This window comes from Brachyhypopomus gauderio, chromosome 12, assembly GCF_052324685.1.
Source record: "Brachyhypopomus gauderio isolate BG-103 chromosome 12, BGAUD_0.2, whole genome shotgun sequence".
In the NCBI taxonomy this organism is placed as follows: Eukaryota; Metazoa; Chordata; class Actinopteri; order Gymnotiformes; family Hypopomidae; genus Brachyhypopomus; species Brachyhypopomus gauderio.
The window spans coordinates 1,773,202-1,793,179 of record NC_135222.1 but is presented as its reverse complement, the minus strand read 5'-3'; positions in this window follow the sequence as shown (position 1 = coordinate 1,793,179).

The following is a 19,978-nucleotide window of genomic DNA, read 5'->3' as shown; positions in this document are numbered from 1 at the left end:
ACTTTTAGTTTTGCTTGGCTTTCAGCTAATGCAGTCTCCAGCTCTAGCTCTTCCTTTTCAGCTTTAATTCTAGCTGCTTCGAATTCAAGCTCCTGTCTTTTCCTTAACGCTGCTGCACGTTCCAGCAGAGCTGCGTGTTCTGCTTCTTGTCTAGCACGTGTGGACGATACACATGATGTTCCACTTACACGAGACACACGCAGGTGATCCTTTACAGCTCTGCAGACCCTTACCTGTGAAACACTGTCACTCGGTAGAATGGCATCTTGTTGTTCATCTATCACATGCTGCTCTTCCAGTTGCATGCTTTCCTTCATTGTGTATTCATGCTCATCTGCAATCCATCTTTTAGTTATTTTCATAAAGTCTTTGATAACTTCCATTTTTGGTACAAACCAATTATCCTGGTCAAGCATTTTTTCATCTTCAGACAACAGATTGCCAACTTCGTTGTTGAGACTATTGAACTCATTTAGGGATTGTGCAAATTCACTTTCCATCATATCTTTAACATTTTCTAAATTTTTTGCACTCATCAGTGCCTCTATCTCTTTCATTCGGCTAGTTAGAGTTCCCAAAGTTCGTCTCCTCAATGCTATGAACCTTTGTAATCTTTCATCTATACCCTTCTCAGTTAGCTTGCGTGCTCTTCCCTGCTCCACTCTGTCTTTGCCACGTCCGTTTTTATTTTCATCGGCCATCTTACAATTCGTGGAGCTAATGCTCACGTTGCGCGCACAAGGGTTTTAAAACACTTCTCAGTTGTCTTTCTTAACGAGCCGAGTGCACACAACCTTTCCAAATCGCAAAACTCCACCTTGACCGAATCCAATCCTGTTATTCGCGAGCGTTCTTACAGGGAAGAGATCCAACGCGCTAGCTCTTTTAACTTTGGTTAGCCCCCTTTTGTTTTTGTTTTTTTTTTACTTTCGTTTTCGTCCGAACTCGTGGACCATCTTAGAATCCATACAACGTACTTTCTTCACAAAGCTTAGAGGTAAAGAGGAATTTTCGATACCTTTTCCTGGAGAATGCTTCAGAGGATAACCCGTTTCACGGATTCTCTGGGCGAGCTCCGAACTGCGCTATCCAGGTTAATTCAGCGAGGCTCCGAGTTAGCTAGTTTTTGGACTAATGTAGAGGCGCTTCGTTTCTTTCACCAGTTTCTTGTGCCACCTTTGCCTCTGAGTAACAACCAGTATTGAAAGACGCGAGTGAGATAGAATCCTCTTTAAATGTTTACTTATAAACATCAGACATTACACTGAACTCAACATGACTCGGTCCAAAAACTGTGTTGCTTCCAAAAACTCCAACTGACGTCTGGCCGTCCTAACTTAAGCAGGAAACAAAAAGGGTTACTGACGGAAGCTGAAAGTACAGAAATTTCTTCAAACTTATACATTACTAATTTCTGTTTTCATTTTAGAGAATGCAACAATTATGGATTATTATTATTAATTATCTTCATCATATTTTAACCTCTTTAACTAAATTATTTTATACAATGAATTAACCCTTAACTGGCTCTTACATTACTTCTATCAGTACATGAGAATAGGTAGTTCTGTCAGTACATGAGAATAGGTAGTTCTATCAGCACATGAGAATAGGTAGTTCTATCAGTACATGAGAATAGGTAGTTCTATCAGTACATGAGAATAGGTAGTTCTATCAGTACATGAGAATAGGTAGTTCTGTCAGCACATGAGAATAGGTAGTTCTATCAGCACATGAGAATAGGTAGTTCTATCAGTACATGAGAATAGGTAGTTCTATCAGTACATGAGAATAGGTAGTTCTATCAGTACATGAGAATAGGTAGTTCTATCAGTACATGAGAATAGGTAGTTCTATCAGCACATGAGAATAGGTAGTTCTGTCAGTACATGAGAATAGGTAGTTCTATCAGCACATGAGAATAGGTAGTTCTATCAGCACATGAGAATAGGTAGTTGTCACGTTGTGGGGGGGCCCCCTACCGGTCGCCCCCGGTTACAGCGGCAGCGATCCTGTTTTTGGTCACGTGATGTTCGTCCCTCAGGTGGGCGGGACCCGTGATCCGTCTCACCTGAGGGTCGTTTGTTCGTCTATATACGTCTTGTCTTTGTACCAGTTGACTGCTGGTTATTATTTCCTTCATTTGGAACAATGCACGGGTTTTTGGTTTGCACACTTTCTATTAAACCATCCTCTTTCCCTGAGACTTGGCGTGATCGCTTCCTTTTTGAGTTGCTCACCCTGCCCGTCACAGAATAACCAGCCACCCTTCGGAAGCCGCCAGTCTCCTTTGCTTTCTCCTTCGTTCGTGGTCATGTCTCGTGGTAAGTGTTTGTCTACGTGCTGTGTGTTTGTTGTGTATTGTCTGAGAGAGCGTTGAGTCTGTCCCCACTCGTCCCGCCGTGTTTAAATGTTGTTTGTGTTTAAACCCGTAAATCACACGGCGGTGACTAGAGCTGGGGACCGGTAGACTCCGCTCTCGCCCAGCGAAACTACCGGTGCCTCACATTGCGCACGTCCGTTGTCCGTTATCGTCTCTGTGTGTGTGTGTATGTACGTTGTAGTGTTTTGTTTTAATAACGACGCGGACGTGAGCGAGTGTGTGAGTGTGCCGTGGTGTGTGTTTCGCTGGTGGTGTTCGTGTGTGTATGTAGTCGGGTCCACCGGTGCGTGCCGCACGCTAGACCGCGTTAGACGCGAGGGTCTCTCTGTGCCTTTTGCCTCGCTCACCCGATATCCTGTGGTGACGGGGGTGAGCGACTGCGCCCGAGAGACGCGTCGCTGTGGGCGTGACGCGCAAGCCGCTCGCGTATACCTCTCTCTCTCTAAAGATCTGCGGATCCCGTGGGGAAAACGGTGAGAGAGAGAGCTGGAGTAGGCGCGTCACGCTCCGCAGAGCGCGCGCATCGGTGGGTCCTGTCCGTTTGTTTGTGTTCTGTCTTTGCGTGTTTGTATTGTCCTAGAGTGTAGCGTGCTTTGTTTTATGTAATTCCTCTCTTGCGCCCCTCTTCACGGTGTGTGGGGAGGGGCCCATTAGAGGTCCCGTACCACTGGATGTGGCACGGAGGGCATCCTGGGTGCGTGTATGTTGTATGTTGTGTCTGTGTTTTTTGTTTTGTTATTCCCCAGAGGGGCCCCCCCTAAATATGTTTTTGGGGGGGAGCTATGGGGTTCCTGAGCCACGACATGTGGCTCAGAAGGCACTGCTCCATCAGAAGACCTGACCGGTTGGGAGGGACCCCTGAGCAAAGAGGAGCCCCTGTACCCCTTTGTAGGCGGAGGACGCCTGGGGTGTAAGGACAGGGTGTCTCCTCAGGCCAAGAAGGGGTCCCTTCCCCCCTGTGTAAAAGGGGGATCAGTGGTCGGAGCAGTGCGCGTTTTGTGTTATGTGTTGTCTGTGTGCGTGTGTGTGTGATGTGTTGCAGGTCGCTCCTGGTGGTGGACTGCGGTACTCCCGGACCTAGTGGGGTCTCCAGGAGGAGACCCTCTCCTTCGAGCTCGGGGTGACCAGCGTGTCCCTGTTGCGGATTGCCAGGGCCCTGGTCTCTGGCGCTCCTGGGTTGGGTGGAGGAGTCCACCTTGAGATGAGGGGCCCCGGGGAGGGGTTCACTCCCCAGGAGTCTGGGGTGACCCCTAGCGAAAAGGGCAGGGGTCAGCTCCGAGCGAGGAGGTAGGTTCGGGAGGTGTTTGTGGAAGCCGTGGCCGCACCCCAGTGTGGCGGCCTGCACACATCCACACCTGTGACGTGTGTTGGGCCATGTGCTCCCGGTCCGCACACAGCGGTGGGGCTTAAGCGGCCTAAGGCCGGTTAGGGCGCGAGGGCCCTGTGACCGACCGGGGCGTGGTTATCGTCTTGTTGACGGCCCGGTCGGTCCAGGGTCCCGCCCAGGAGGCGAGCTAACCTATGTGTTTTATGTTTTCAGCTCCAGGACTGCAGGGAACGGGTCCCTGCCTTGTCTGCGTCCTGTGACGAGGAGCTTATGTGTTTTGTGTTTTGTGTTTCAGCTCAGGACGGCAGGGAACGGGTCCCTGTCTTGTCCCCGGCCTCCCGCCCCTTTGTTGTGTTTTGTGTGCTGCCGCTGTAAGCCGCACATCTGGAGGGGAGTGCGGCTTTGGTGGGGGGGTCTGTCACGTAGTGGGGGGGCCCCCTACCGGTCGCCCCCGGTTACAGCGGCAGCGGTCCTGTTTTTGGTCACGTGATGTTCGTCCCTCAGGTGGGCGGGACCCGTGATCCGTCTCACCTGAGGGTCGTTTGTTCGTCTATATACGTCTTGTCTTTGTACCAGTTGACTGCTGGTTATTATTTCCTTCATTTGGAACAATGCACGGGTTTTTGGTTTGCACACTTTCTATTAAAGCTCTTTCCCTGAGACTTGGCGTGATCGCTTCCTTTTTGAGTTGCTCACCCTGCCCGTCACAGTAGTTCTATCAGCACATGAGAATAGGTAGTTCTATCAGTACATGAGAATAGGTAGTTCTATCAGCACATGAGAATAGGTAGTTCTATCAGTACATGAGAATAGGTAGTTCTGTCAGTACATGAGAATAGGTAGTTCTATCAGTACATGAGAATAGGTAGTTCTGTTGACAGAATGCTGACAGACAGTAAACATGTCTAACAGCCACTGACGACAGGAGGAATGATGTTTGGTAGGTTTTGGAAATTAGATGACTGCATTAGATAAGCTTTACTTATTTACTTAGAACAAATACCTCAGTAACTATGTCCCCAAACAAATAATAGTGTAGCATCTTCATGCCAACAGCCACCATCAGTCCTATCAAAGTCAAACACAAATATTGTTCATACAGCCTGAACCAACTCACATCAGTGCAGATGTATTTCTTTGACTTGCGAAGGAAATGTCTCAATACTTCCACCAATTGACAGAAGAAATTTACTCTGCAATAGGCCTTGGAATGCAAAGAAAACTGTAAGATGAGTTAGATAAAGTGTGTAAAGTGTGTGGACATTAAAGTACTTCAATAAAGTAACACCGTCATCATACATTTTAACAATTTATTTGGTATGGCTATGTAGTAGGCTACTTAGTAGGGACTTGGACATTTTCTTCAAAATTATTTAATCACATTTAAAATAGTATTATTAGATGCAGCACAATCTAAAAAAAAGATGCCTCAATTGTCAAATTTGATCAAGCCAGTCCAAAGATATTTCACATTTAAATCGGCCCTATTTTTTTAATGCAGTTAACCTAAATCTTGTGATCAAGAAATGTGCGCTAGTTTTAGCGTGTGGCCAGGTTCGTGGTTTTCACGCCAAATTGGGCTTGTTTGAAAATCCAGCCGTGGGTAAAAATTCTGGGGTGGCGGGGTGCGGTTTTTTGGGCTACTTTTGAGTTGGGCCACCGCGGGAGTTACAAGTCAACACAAAAAACCGCGAGTGGCGACTGGCGAGTGTAAAATGGAGACAAATTGAGTATTATATCGCGATCAATTCTTTGTGTTGACTTGTAACTTGTAACTATAACTTTATAGACACACACAGACACAATTCAAAGCAGCAATATTTTGTTTTTGCAGAAGCTAGTTTAATGTAAAGCAACTGCATGGAAAAGCTACAAAGAGTCAACTAAAAATCAAGTAAAGTATAATTTAAAAATTAACTAAAGAATCAACAATAAAAATCAATGTCTTTCTGTTATTAACTGTGTTAACTCAGCAGAATAATACTGTGTAGCGCATGCCAATAGGTAACCTCTGGGTGGGGTCTGTGAGGCCCCAGAGGGCAGTGGGCGGTTAGTTAATGCCACCTTGAATATGTGTGTTGTGTGTGGGAGTGCTCTCCCTCCCCTCTTCCCCCACTAGTGGGTGTGTTTCCTTTCTTTCCCCTGTTTGATGTAAGTGAGATTTATTTAATAAAAGAAAAAGAAAAAGCAAGAGCAATGGCTTACTCTCTGCATCATTCCTCACTGTCACTACAATACGAAAGATTGTGGATAAGGAGTGTCTACATCTGTCCACTAGACGGTGCCTCCAGAATAATTTTTTATCCCACTAGGGATAAATTTAGGAATTCATGCCTGCATTGTTCTGAAATGGTGTTCAATTTTGAAAAATCTACACAAAAGCGTAGCTCACCATTCTTTTTTAGAACTAAAACCACAGGGCTGCACCACTGACTTTTTGATGGCTCAATGATCCCTGCTGAGAGCATTTTCTCCACTTCACCTTTGAAATCAGGGACCAACCTTGCTGGAACAACCATGCTGGAGGCTGCCTGATCGGCTCCTCATTCCGGAGATGGATAGAATGCTCCATCACTGTCGTCCTCCCTGGATCTTGGCTGAACAAACCAGTCGGTATAACGCTACTAAGCGCCTCCATCTGCGTTGGAGAGAGGTGTTCCAGTTCTAATGTCTCCTCTTGACTTGTAGCTGAAGGGAAATACTGTTCTTCGCATTCCTCTTCCTCTCTGACAGCTTTCACCCACAGATGTTCTGTAGTTCCATTTTCCTTTTCATGCCACTGATGCAACATATTTATATGAAAAGTCTATTTTGTTTTCTTAACACTCGGGACGTGACAGCTCATAAGTGGTCTCATTCACTCTTCTCAACACCTCATAAGGCCCGTGCCATTTTGCTAGAAGGCTTGTGTCAGACGTCGGTAGCAACACTAATGCCTTGTCACCTGGTGTCAGTGTTCGTTTCCTCGTCAACTTGTCATACCAGCTCTTTTGTCTGCTTTGCGCTTGTTCCAGAGTCTCATGCGCCAACTGAGACAGATTTGCGAGTTTCTCTCTCATCTTTAACACATGGGAAAGAATATTCAACTGTAGGTCTGGTCTCTGTCCTCCCCACGTCTCTTTTAAGACATCTAATGGACCGCGAACCTCTCTCCCATATAATAACTGGAACGGGGAAAATCCTACAGATGCCTGTGACACTTCGCGTTATGCAAACAGAACGTAAGGTAGCCATGTGTCCCAATCCGACCCCGTCTCATTTACAAAACGCTTTAGCATTGCCTTCAATGTCTTGTTAAATCGTTCTACGAGGCCATCAGTTTGCGGGTGATATGGGGTAGTTTTTAAACCCTTAATGCCTAACAAACTAAAGACATCTCTAAGCTGTTTTGACGTGAAATTCGTACCTTGATCAGTTATAATTTCTTTGGGTATCCCTACCCTTGAAATTAGCTGAATTAGAGCTGAATTTACCACTTGTCTCATTTTAATCTTACGCAAAGAGAATGCTTCAGGATAACGAGTTGCATAATCACATAAAGTGAGGATGTACCTATTACCTGATCGGCTACGTGGCAATGGTCCTACGATATCCATCGCTATACGTGCAAAAGGTTCGTCTACTATTGGTAGGTTGATTAAAAACCCTGATAAAATCCAGGCTTTTTCGTCACCCTTGGGGTCCGGCTGGGTGTGGTGGACCCATTGCATTTTTTGTTAAGCATTAGATCTGGAATTTTCTGTCTTGAGACCTTAGGGCCCAGAAGGAGAACTTCTGTTTTGTCCTCATTTAGTTGGAGGAAGTTTAGAGACATCCAGCATTTAATATCTCTTACACAGGCTTCAATTTTTCCTAAACTGAGTTTGTCGTCAGGTTTAGCTGATATGTAAAGTTGAGTGTCATCTGCATAGCAGTGAAAATTGACATCATGTTTGTTTAAAACTGTGCCCAATGGTAGCATATATAATGTAAATAATAGTGATCCTAAAATGGAGCATTGCAGGACCCCATATTTCACTTTTGTACGTTTGGATGGAATATTATTTAGCTCTACAAACTGATAGTGATTAGTTACTGTAAGTAAGAGTAAAACCATGAAAGGGCTGTGCCTGAGACTCCAACCTAGCATTCTAACCGCTTTAGCAAGATCCTATGATCTATTGTGTCGAAAGCTGCACTAAGATCAAGAAACACTAACAGAGATACATAGCCTTGATCTGAAGCAAGGAGGAGATCATTTGTTACTTTGACTAATGCTGTTTCAGTACTGTGATGGGGCCTAAAACCAGATTGGAACTTTTCAAATATGTGATTCCTATATGCAGATATAGGCATAATTGCTGGGCAACAGCTTTTTCTATGATCTTGGATATAAATGATGTGTTCGAAATGGGTCTATAATTAGATAGCACAGAAATCTAGAATTGTTTTTATTATTCTCTATCAGTGAGGCTAAGTATGCTGAGCGTGCTTTAGTGAGTGCCTGTTTGTATTCAATAATGCTATCCTTCCAGGCACAGTGGAATACTTCCAATTTAGTAGATCGCCCGGCGGCGCAGTGGTGTGGTGGTTAGCACTGTCGCCTCACAGCAAGGCGGTCTGGGTTCGATTCTCGGTGTGGGCTGCTCTGTGTGGAGTTTGCATGTTCTCCCTGTGCCTGCGTGGGTTTCCTCCCACAGTCCAAAGACATGCGTGTTAGGTTGATTGATCATGCTAAATTGCCCGTAGGTGTGAGTGCGTGCGTGTGTGTTGGCCATGCGGTGGACTGGCGACCTGCCCATGGTGTACCCTGCCTTTGCCCAGAGATGTTGGGATTGGCTCCAGTGATCCCGACTAGCGGGATTAAGCGGTTCAGATAATGAATGAATGAATAGTAGATCGCCATTTTTTGCAGTAATTTACGTGCTATTTTTTTTTTTTTTTTCTAGTTTGGTCAGTGTACCATGGGGCGAGCTTTTTGGATCTAGCCTTTTTGTATTTGAGTGGAGCTACTATATCTAGCAGGGGCGCAGATGGCACTGGGGACGGGGGACGGGGGACGGGGGGGGGGGGGGGGGGACATGTCCCCTCCAGATTTATATTGACCCCATCCGTAATCTAGCATCTACAAGCATATATATTGTACAGCTTGGTCCCCCTCACTTCAGAATTTCCAACTGTGCCCATGATATCTAGAGTTAATCTGCAGGTATTCTCTATGCAGTCGGTTAGACTATCTAACTCTTCTGGATCGGATGGTGAAATCTGCATAAATATTAACAGTAACTTTCTTAAAGGTCTTGGAATTTGTCCAGCGGTATCTCTATATAATATACAACAGCTATTAAGAAAAATGTTGAAATGTAAAACAAAATAAATGTTTAAATCTTTTAAATTATGTTGCAATGTTGCAGTGCATTGTTGGAGCAGGAAACGTGAGAGACTTAATTTTGTTTATCTTGTGATTTTTATTTTACGTCTTAGAGCTCTCACAAAATTGTTAAATGAGAAGAAGGATGACTTGGATGTCTTCTTGGATGCTACACTGTTTCCCTACAATCAAAGATCCACACAACAACAAAACATTCTCCCTTTCTTATGATGTATGTAAGGGACGCAGTTTCCCCCTGTAACATGGTGGGTATGGTGACGTAACCACTGCGTGAATAAACTGAGAGACGGACCCAAGTGCCGGCTCGAACTGGCACAATAAGCCGTGATGTAAGTAGTGAGTGCAACAGTAAAGCACACACACGCACAGTGGCAAAAACACCAACACAAAATGATGCGGAAAACTCAACGTGTAAACCGAAACTCAATAGTGAACACTCGGGAGAAAATAGAACACAAAATGATGCGGCAAACACAACACATGCAAAGCAAAACTCACCCGTAAGAAAGCAAGAACGCCAGGGGAAGTAGCTGGCTGCAGGCAAAACACTGCAACAAACAAAACCTTCCCAAAATAAACGTATAACAGATAGGAAGTGAAACTGATGGAGGAAAACTTGAGATAAGCCAGGTAGCGGCACAGGAGATATAAACTCAAATAAGTGACAGGATTTACAAGAGAAACATAAAGAGAGAGGAAGGTGGCGAGCTACCATACAACACAGTGTAATGGCAGAGAAGGGCTGAAAACTAGAGGTGTGCCAAAAAATCAATTCATATATCAAAAATCGATTCTCATTTACTACGATTCAGAATCGATTTTAAATGTCCCAAAATCGATTCTAAGTCGTGGTGAAGTCTCACGTTACGTAATTACAAAATTACCTGAGACATTACGCAGCAGATTCTGGGACACACTCGTGCGGAAAAGTTCCAAAACAAATGGAGGAAAGAGATATTCAACCTGTCGTCTAAGGCAAAAATATGGGTTCATTTTGGTTTTTACCGAATGCCGGGGAAGACCGAACTTGACACAATGTAGCTCGTGTCCCGGTTTTCACGTTGCTGTCCCGGTTTTCCCGGGCTGTCCCGGTTTGTCCCGGTTTTCCTTCTTTTTAATAGTCGGTCCCGGCAAAAAAAAAATCATTTAATGTCCCGGTTTTCACTAGGTTAGTTCAAATGACACTTCTGTCTTTTTTTCTCACTGTTTCCATTTTACCACCCCCCCCCCCCCCCCCCCCGTCATCAATTTACGTTCGCGTATGACAGTGTCCTTGTTTTTTGTCAGACCTAGGTGGCAACCCTAACAGGAATGTACACACCGCGTGAAATAATATAGAGAAGGGTGGACCCAAGTGAAATAATATAGAGAAGGGTGGACCCAAGTGCCGGCTCACAAGAGCAAGACGTTTGATACTTGTCAGATGTATTAGCGAGAGGGAAACGCACACAGCGACCCAGAACGAACAAACTAAACAACGCGGAAGACTCAACGCGCAAAAGAATAGAAACAAAAACCGTGAGGGCACGGAGTAAATAGAAAATACAACGCGTGGAAAATAACACTCAACCGCAGAGAGACGGGAGAAAGAAGCAAAATAACAACAGTAACTAAAAAACAGCACGGATAAATGCAACGCGAAAACGAAACCAAGGACACCAGCAGAACTGTCACGGGTGACAATATTTTAAATATTTTTATTTAATTTTTACACTGTATATATTTTACCAATTACTTGTGAAGGTGGGACTTTTATGTTGATGGGCTGCAGCAGGACTGAGATTGCCGACTTGAAGCAGACATTATTTGTAAATAGGCTGCAGCTGCAACGGGGAGTTAGTAGAATGTGGGCGGAACTAACTTGCAGTTAAAACAGCCTGTTGGAGTGGAGAGGGGGCGCGGAAGTTTGATCAAGGGATGCCACACGTGGACACTGTTCTGGACTCTGGCAAGCACTACAAAGAAGCAGAGTGAGTCACTGGCCAAGGAAAGACTTCAGTGCTTGAACTGTGAGCCGAGTGAACCGAGTGGTTGCTGGTTGTATCGCTGATCCGGGAAAGTGGAACGTGCCGGAGTAAATACAGCTGAGCTGCGGGTGGACGTGAGCATGCGAGAGACTCTGCTGCTGGAGCTGTCTGCTCATGAGAGGCAAGAACACTCACCCTTCCCAAAGCTAAGTGCAACCTTCCTACTTTTGGAAGGATTTTAACCTTCTGCCATCCAACAGTCATAGTTTTAGGGCAGTACATTTTAATTGTGTTTTATTTCATTGATGGGAGTCAGTTGAGCTAAATAGTTGTGCTAAATAGTCTTTTGGGCTCCATTTTTGTGTTGTCTTTGTGGGTTTTTGTGTTTCTCTGTTACAATTTCAGTTATTTTGAGTAGTGACTGCGTTTAGTTTTTATTGTGTCTGAATTAAAGCTGCTTCTTTACAGCAACATAGGTGTGACACTGCCTGTGTGGCTTGTCGGTATGCTGTGACTGTTCCCGCTACGAGTGAAGCTTTGATCTGGGCTAGGTTACCTGGGCGGACAGGATACCAAGGGAGCTGTGTCCTTGTTGAACCGCATGGGGAGTGCCAGAATGTGGAAGTTGCAAGGAGCCTGACAACAACAGTTCAGCGTGGCCGTATTCCGGTGAGAGTCCGTAATCTTAACCCTTTCCCTGTGTCCATCTATAGACATCAAAAGCTGGCCAGAGTGTCTATGGTCGAACCTCAGCAGGTGCGTGAACAGAAAGATGTGGTCCTGACTGAAGTGGGCCCAGGGGTGGTGGAGGTGGACATTGTTCAGGTGGGTTCAGATGTAAGCCCTTTAAGGGATGAGTTGCCTGAATGGCTTAAGAGTGAGCCTTTGCAGGGCGAAGGGCTAGATGAGGGCCAACAGCAGCAATTACAGCAATTTTTGGGCAAGTGGCTGTAACGACGGTGGTAGGGACGCACACACCGTGTTGGAGAGAGCGAGAGAGAGGTGGAACCAAGTGCCACAAAACAATAACAGAACTAAAAGGAGCGCCTTAATAAACGCGGACTGCTCAACGCGTAAAAAAGAAATGAAGCAAAACAAGGACGCCAGGGGAAGTAGCTGGCTAATAGCAAAAAGGCTAATCAAACAAAAAACCCTTCCCATACAAACAGCAACAGGATAGGAAGATAAACAGTTTGAGGAAAACTTGAGGAAGGTCAGTAAGCGACGCAGGAGAGGACTCGAAAAAAGACAGAGAAAACAGACAGGAGAGATAGGTGACGGGACACCTACAGAGGCCAACGCTGCAACAGAGAAAGACAAGAGAGGCTGAGAGCGTAACGGCATAACTACAACGAATCAGCAATGATCTGTCTCCACTGGCTTCCTTAAGAAGCCATGGCAACAGGTGAGACAGATCATTGCCGATTGCGTTGCCGGAGTCTAGGACTGGCTCGGGTGCCCCTTGTGGATGTAGACGGCACGGCATCCGAGCCAGCCCTGACAGACTGGAGTCTAGGACTGGCTCGGGTGCCCCTTGTGGATGTAGATGGCACGGCATCCGAGCCAGCCCTGACAGTGGCAGCATCTTTTTGCTTCACATGATGAAGATTATGGATGTACTGATGTTAGACATTCCATCCCCACTGGGGATGCTCCTCCCATTCAGGAAAGGCATAGACCAGTTCCCCCTACCCTTTATGGAGAGATTCGTGGCCTACTACAAGGTATGTTGGAGGGAAATATTATAAGGGAAAGCTGTAGTCCTTGGGCTGCCCCAGTAGTGTTGGTCCAGAAAAAGTGTGGGGCCTGGCGATTCTGTGTGGACTATCACAAGTTGAACAGCGTGACTAAAAAGGATGCCTTCCCTCTTCCCAGAATGGAAGACTCCCTTACCGGCTTAGCTCGAGCAGAGTGGTACTCTACTTTAGATTTAGTAGTGGGTATAGTGGGCAGGTAAAGATGGATGAGAAGGATCGTGAAGACAGCCTTCACTACCCCTTTTGGCCTTTTTGAGTGGGAGCATATGCCCTTTGGATTGTGCAATGCTCCTACAACTTTCCAGAGGCTGATGCAGAGGTGTCTAAGTGGCCAGCTAGCAGAATCAACTTTGGTTTACCTTGATGATGCAATTGTTTTTTTTTCTGTAGATTTTACAGCACACCTGGCTCATTTGGACGCTGCATTTCAGTCTCAAACGGTATGGATTGAAACTTCGGCCTGAAGAGTGTCATCTGTTCCAGAAGGAGGTAAAGTTTCTGGAGCACTGTGTAAGTGGGAAAGGAGTTTCCCCTGATCCAGCTAAAGTTTCTGCTGTTGAGGAGTGGGCTACCCCAACAACTATGAGGCAAGTACGATCCTTTTTGGGATTTGTGGGGTATTACATGTGTTATCAAGGACTTTTTAAAAATTGCTAAACCTCTGAATGCATTGTTAGGGGGTACAGGTCGCCACAAAGGGCAGGGATCTCCTAGTGTAAAATGGACTCCAGATTGTGACGAGGCTTTTGATCAGCTGAAATGAACTTCAACCACCAATTTTGGCCTGTGCTGATTTTACTCAACCATTTCTCGTCTATACAGATGCTAGTAATCACGGCCTTGGGGCAGTGTTGGCTCAGCAACAAGATGGTATAGAGCGGGTTATAGCATATGCAAGTAGGAGTTGACATTCAGCTGAAAGAAATGATTCTAATTTATATTTCATTTAAACTAGAACTTTTTGCCTTGAAGTGGGCAGTGACCGAAAAATTAAGATTATCTGTGGGGTGCCAAAATTGTGGTGATTACAGATAATAATTCTCTGGTACATTTGGAAACTGCTAAGTTGGGAGCTGTTGAACAGAGGTGGCCAGCGCAATTGGCAAATTATGACTACCAATTAAGTATCGACCAGGCTGTAATCATGTAAATGCTGATGTACTTTCAAGGCTTCCTGAATCAGGGGTGGGTGGTCCTGCCACAACTATGCTTCCACAAGAAGCTACAGTGTGTGAGGTGGAAATGGTCCAGGCTCCAGGTGAACTGGCTGATGCTGAGTTTGGGTGGGGATGGGATTCAGCTCATTGGCAAGAACTGCAGAGTAGGCCTGTCGCGATAATTACATTATCGACTTATCGTATGAATTTTTTTTAACCGCGATCATTTTTGCTGATGTCGATAATTGACCATTGGGTTTCCGCTCAAATTTGTTTACATGAGAATAAACCGCAACTACGTTAGATTTCAATAATGTCAATAACAGTGCCTCCACGCACACAGGTGGAGATGTGTTAGCTCGTGAACGTATTTGAGGCTAATAGGACTCGAAATAATTCGCTTTTTATCACATTATTTAATGGTTGTTTATTATAGTGACTGTAGCGTGCGACTCCGCTCACCTCGCGCGAACCTCCGCGAACGGTTAAAGCGTTGTTGTTTGAAACGATATGTGGTAGTATAAAGGAAATCCCCTCAAAAACAGTGGAAGGAACATTTACCTGACGAATTTTAATGTTGCTTTGTGTTTCAGGTTTGAAAAGTGCTGGAATTTAGGCTAAAGTACTTGAAAATACTTGAAATTGTAACTACTTCGTTTCACAATAAATATCTGACTGACTGAACAGTTAACAAATACGAGCCTCTTGCAATTCCAGGATGAAACATGAGAGAACGTGAAGACGTTCTAAGATTGGGCGTTTTGAAAATAAACAACCCTTAAATGATGTGATAAAAAGCGAATTATTTCGAGTATATGTACAAATATTTAACTTAATTAAGTTTAACGTGCTGGGAAATATTGAAATGGACCTTTAAAGTGACGTACAAATGCTTTATGAATTAAACTCCGCATAGCCCGAATATGAACTCCGCAAACATGACTTTGTTCATTGCGCTGCGGCGCGCGAGCGCGAAGTTACAAAATTCGATAGGTGCATGACCTCTCGAATCGACAGTGCGCGAGGCCACCGCGATTACGTAATTTTCGCCGCGCAGACCCTCGCTCGGCTCGCGATGCGTCAAGTTTAAACCAGGCTTAAACCAGACTTAACTCACTATATAGCCAGAGATGCTGCCGTTAAATACAGTCAGAAAACATTAAACATGCTGCAAAGATTTAACATGCAGTATGAACTGCCAAAGAAAACCTTTATCTCCCAAACTGCCATTCCAACCTTATATAATGAAGTCGCGTGTTCTGAAGGAGATTAGACATCTCATTTTACTCTGCCACTACAGATATTTGGTCAAGCTCAAATATGAACCCATACATGAGCTTTACAATACATTACTGCCAACTGGTGTAATTGTATTATTATGCTACTATATTATTATTTTGGCACATTGTCTTAAAGCTCCTTTGGGGAGCCCAGAAGCAAGAAAAAAATTTATAATGGCACTTTAAAATGACAATATCGTTTATCGCAATAATTTCTGGGACAATATATCGTTCTGAAAATTGTTATCGTGACAGGCCTACTGCAGAGGGCTGACCCTGATCTTCAAGTTGTGAGGCTACTGGGAGAGCAGGAAGATGCCGGCAGCTCCTGAACGTAAGCAACAGTCCCGACAGGTATGAAAGATGCTGAGTCAGTGAGGTAGGCTAACTGTGCAAGACGGGGTCATTTGTCGGGTTGTGCAAAATCCACAGACGAATGAGCCAGTCTCCCAAATCTGGGTTCCCCAGCATCACATAAGGGTACTCTTGGAGGCTTACCATAATAAGACTGGGCACCAAGAGGTAGAGCGAACACTATCACTTTTGAAAAGACATTTTTATTGGGTGGGGATGGAAGTCACCATATGTGATTTTATTCGAGCATGTCCACGTTGTACATTTTGCAAGGCTAGACCTGAAAGTAAGGCTCCTTTGGTTCCTTTTACAGCTCAAGGTCCTCTTAATGTAGTGGCTATGGATTTTCTGTCTTTTGGCCGACCTGCCAATCGTTATCAAAATATACTTGTGATCACAGATCTTTTTACTAAATTTGCATGGGCAGTAAATGAATGAATGTTTCAATTTATATAGCGCCTTTCAAGATACCCAAGGCGCTTTACAATTGTGTACACAGCTACAAATCTCAGACAACCAATCACACACCGGCGAGAAGTGGCAGCCAATTGCGCACAGCGTACTCTCCACCGGGATCCACAGCACCCTGGGGGACTGAATGGGGTGCCCACTATAGATCAGTCTGCGCTAACCACAGCTAGAGTTTTGTGGAACTGTCATCCAGCCTTTTGGCTGTCCAGAGGTGTTCCATTCAGACCAAGGGCCTAATTTTGAGTCCTGTTTAATTCGGGAACTCTGTGCACTCTATGGGTGTAGGAAGAGTCGCACTAGTGTACCATCCTCAAGGTAATGGGACTTGTGAAAGATTCAATCAGACTTTGTTAGATTTGCTAGGGACATTGGAGCGTGAGCAACAAAGTCGGTGGGTAGAGCACCTCCCTTCACTTGTACATGCTTACAACAACAGTGTGCATAGTACTACAGGTTATGTCCCAACCTACTTGATGTTTGGCAGACACACACGCTTGCCACTTGACTTGGCACTGGGTGTGCCGAGGCAAGATGGGGAGGTTGGTGTACAGGAGTGGGTTAGGAGACATCACGAGCGGTTAACCTATGCCTATTGTAAAGTTTCTGAGCATTCTTTGAAAGCAGCGGATAAAAACAAACAACTGTACAATCGGACAGTTTGAGATGCACCTTTACTGCCAGGAGAACGAGTGTTGGTATGGGACAACAGGCGAAGAGCCAAGGGAAAATTGGGTGATCGTTGGGAGTCCCAACCATATGTGATTGTGCGACAACCTCTTAGGGATATCCCCACTTATGTAGTAAGGCCGGAGGGAAAGTCAGGGCCTGAACGCACCCTCCATCGTAACCTTTTGCGTCCTTGTTTGCACTTACCAGAAATCCCCCAGGTACGCCCCGTAGATGAGAATCCGAGGGTGGCTGAACAGTGGTGTTGGGTTCCTGTGTGCCAAGGGGACTCTGAACCTGCAGGGGTAGATGCTAGACGGTCCCAGCGGGTAAATCGGGGTCAACCACCAGTGAGATTTGGAGATTGGGCCTCGAGTTGAGGTTCTCAGGACTAGAACCCATTAGAGGGGGAGGATGTCACAGGTGATAATATTTTAAATATTTTTATTTTATTTTTACACTGTATATATTTTACCAATTACTTGTGAAGGTGGGACTTTTATGTTGATGGGCTGCAGCAGGACTGAGACTGCTGACTTGAAGCAGACATTATTTGTAAATAGGCTGCAGCTGCAACGGGGAGTTAGTACAATGTGGGCGGAACTAACTTGCAGTTAAAACAGCCTGTTGGAGTGCAGAGGGGGTGCGGAAGTTTGATCAAGGGATGCTACACGTGAACACTGTTCTGGACTCTGGCAAGCACTACAAAGAAGCAGAGTGAGTCACTGGCCAAGGAAAGACTTCAGTGCTTGAACCGTGAGCCGAGTGAACCGAGTGGTTGCTGGTTGTATCGCTGATCCGGGAAAGTGGAACGTGCTGGAGTAAATACAGCTGAGCTGCGGGTGGACGTGAGCACGCGAGAGACTCTGCTGCTGGAGCTGTCTGCTCACGAGAGGCAAGAACACTCACCCTTCCCAAAGCTAAGTGCAACCCTCCTACCTTTGGAAGGACTTTAACCTTCTGCCATCCACCAGTCACAGTTTTAGGGCAGTACATTTTAATTGTTTTATTTCATTGATGGGAGTCAGTTGAGCTAAATAGTTGTTTTCCCACTAGGCTGGTCACTGTTATAGATCTACTTCATTATTTGATTTTGGTTGTGTAGGGAATTTGGTGTTTTGGTTTGATTTATTTTGGGGTCTATGATTTGGAGTGTATAGTTTGTTGTGGTGCCTAAGTAGATATTTTCTCAGGGCTTGTCGTCTAGAGGACATTTATTTAGCTAATATACTCTATCTTTTGGGCTCCACTTTTGTGTTGAATTGTGTTACAATTTCAGTTATTTTGAGTAGTGACTGCGTTTAGTTTTTGTGTCCTTTGTCTGCAGCATTGCCTATCCAGAACACTAAGTGGACTGTTGCGTGTCCCTCTTTGAACTGGCTGCTGAGGTTCTGGACTGAGACTGGGTGGACTTGGAGTGGATGATCCTTTTTTAAAATAGATGTTATAAATTTATCTCTTTATTGAATAAATAAATTGTGCAAATTTCCATCCTCTCTCTGCACTTCTGTCAACTTGCGACTCCCCAAGGTGTAGTGGTTGGAATTGGGCTCAGGGAAATATAAATTTTGTCCTTTGTTGGGAAAGGCCGTGACAGAAGTAACTGGCAAAAAACGCCGCAGCAAAATAAAACCCTTTCCAAAAATAAAGGCAAAACGGATAGAAAGAAATACAGGATTGGGAAAACTTGAGATGAGTCAGGAAGCGACGCAGGAGATAGATACTCGAATAAGTAAAGAGTGTGACTTTATGTGCGAATTTCACTTTACCGCTGTTCATTTTTCTGGGTTACACACTCTCCCCTGGGCAAGTCTCCATGGATGCTGGTAAGGTGGAGGCTGTCACGAACTGGCCAGTTCCTCAATCTATAAAGGAATTGTAGCACTTTCTGGGCTTCGTCAATTTCTGTTGGTTCGGTGAGTTAGCAGCCCCTCTTACTAACCTCCTCAAAGGAGGGAAACAAGCGTAGTTTCAAATGGACTGCTGTGGAAGAGCGAGCCTTCTCCTGACTCAAGGCAGCTTTCACATCCGCACCCATCTTGCATCTCCCTGACCCACAGCTCCCTTTCATTGTGGAACTCGATGCTTCGTAGGTAGGAGTGGGTGTCTTTTCAAAGTTATTTTCCTGTGCCTACTTTTCCAAGAAACTACTATCTGCAGAGACGAATTACACAGTGGGAAATCGAGAGCTCCTGGTCATTAAACTCACTTTAGAACAATGGAGACACTAGCTGGAGGGTGCTGAACATCCCTTCGTATTCTACACTGATCATAACACGCCTAAACCCTCGGCAGGCCAGATGGGCTTTGTTCTTTTCCCGTTTTTGCTTCTGTGTCTTGCAGGCCCGGCTCAAGGAATACAAAGGCTGATGCCCTCTCGTACCCACGAGAAGGACCCGGGAGAGAAAAATACAGAATGTATACTACCTGGCTCCTGTTTGCTCACGACAATAAAGTGGGACATCCAGCGTCAGTTGGATGAAGCACGCAGCGCTGAACAAGGACCCAAGGACTGCCCAGAGAAAAAACCATATGTATCCATGTCTCTTAGAGGACGTATCCTTCAGCTCACTCACGACACTGCAGGTACTGGCCACCCCAGCATCACCCGTACTAAGCACCTCATTTCACAACAGTACTGGTGGCCCAGTACATGCTTGGTTGTACTGTGTGTGCCCAATCTCGCACTCCCTGCACTCTTCCTGTAGGCCAGCTCCTCCCTCTGCCCATTCCTCATCGACCGTGGACACACCTTGCAATCGACTTCATTACTGATCTGCCAGCTGCAGGGGGAAATACCATCGTGGTGGTGGACAGATTTTCAAAGATGTGTTGACTAATCCGAAGAGATCTTCACATCTTCACTATGTTTTTCACATTTATGGCCTACCCAAGAATATCGTGTCAGACAGAGGAGTACAATTCACCTCCCAAGTATGGAAGAACTTTTGTAAGTTACTGGCAATCATGGCCAGTCTAACCTCTGGTTACCACCATCAGTCCAATGGGGAGGTAGAACGATACAATCAAGAAATATGGCGGTTTCTCCGTAAGTATTGTGTCTCCCAGAATGACTGGAATAAATACCTCCCCTGGGTGGAATACGCTCGCAACTCTTTCATTCATTACTCAAACTCGCCCCTTTCCAATGTGTTTATGGTTACCAGTCTGCTTTTTTTAACTAGAGGCATTAAATGGTCTTACCCCACAATATCTGAGTGAACTCATTGCTTACTACAACCCAT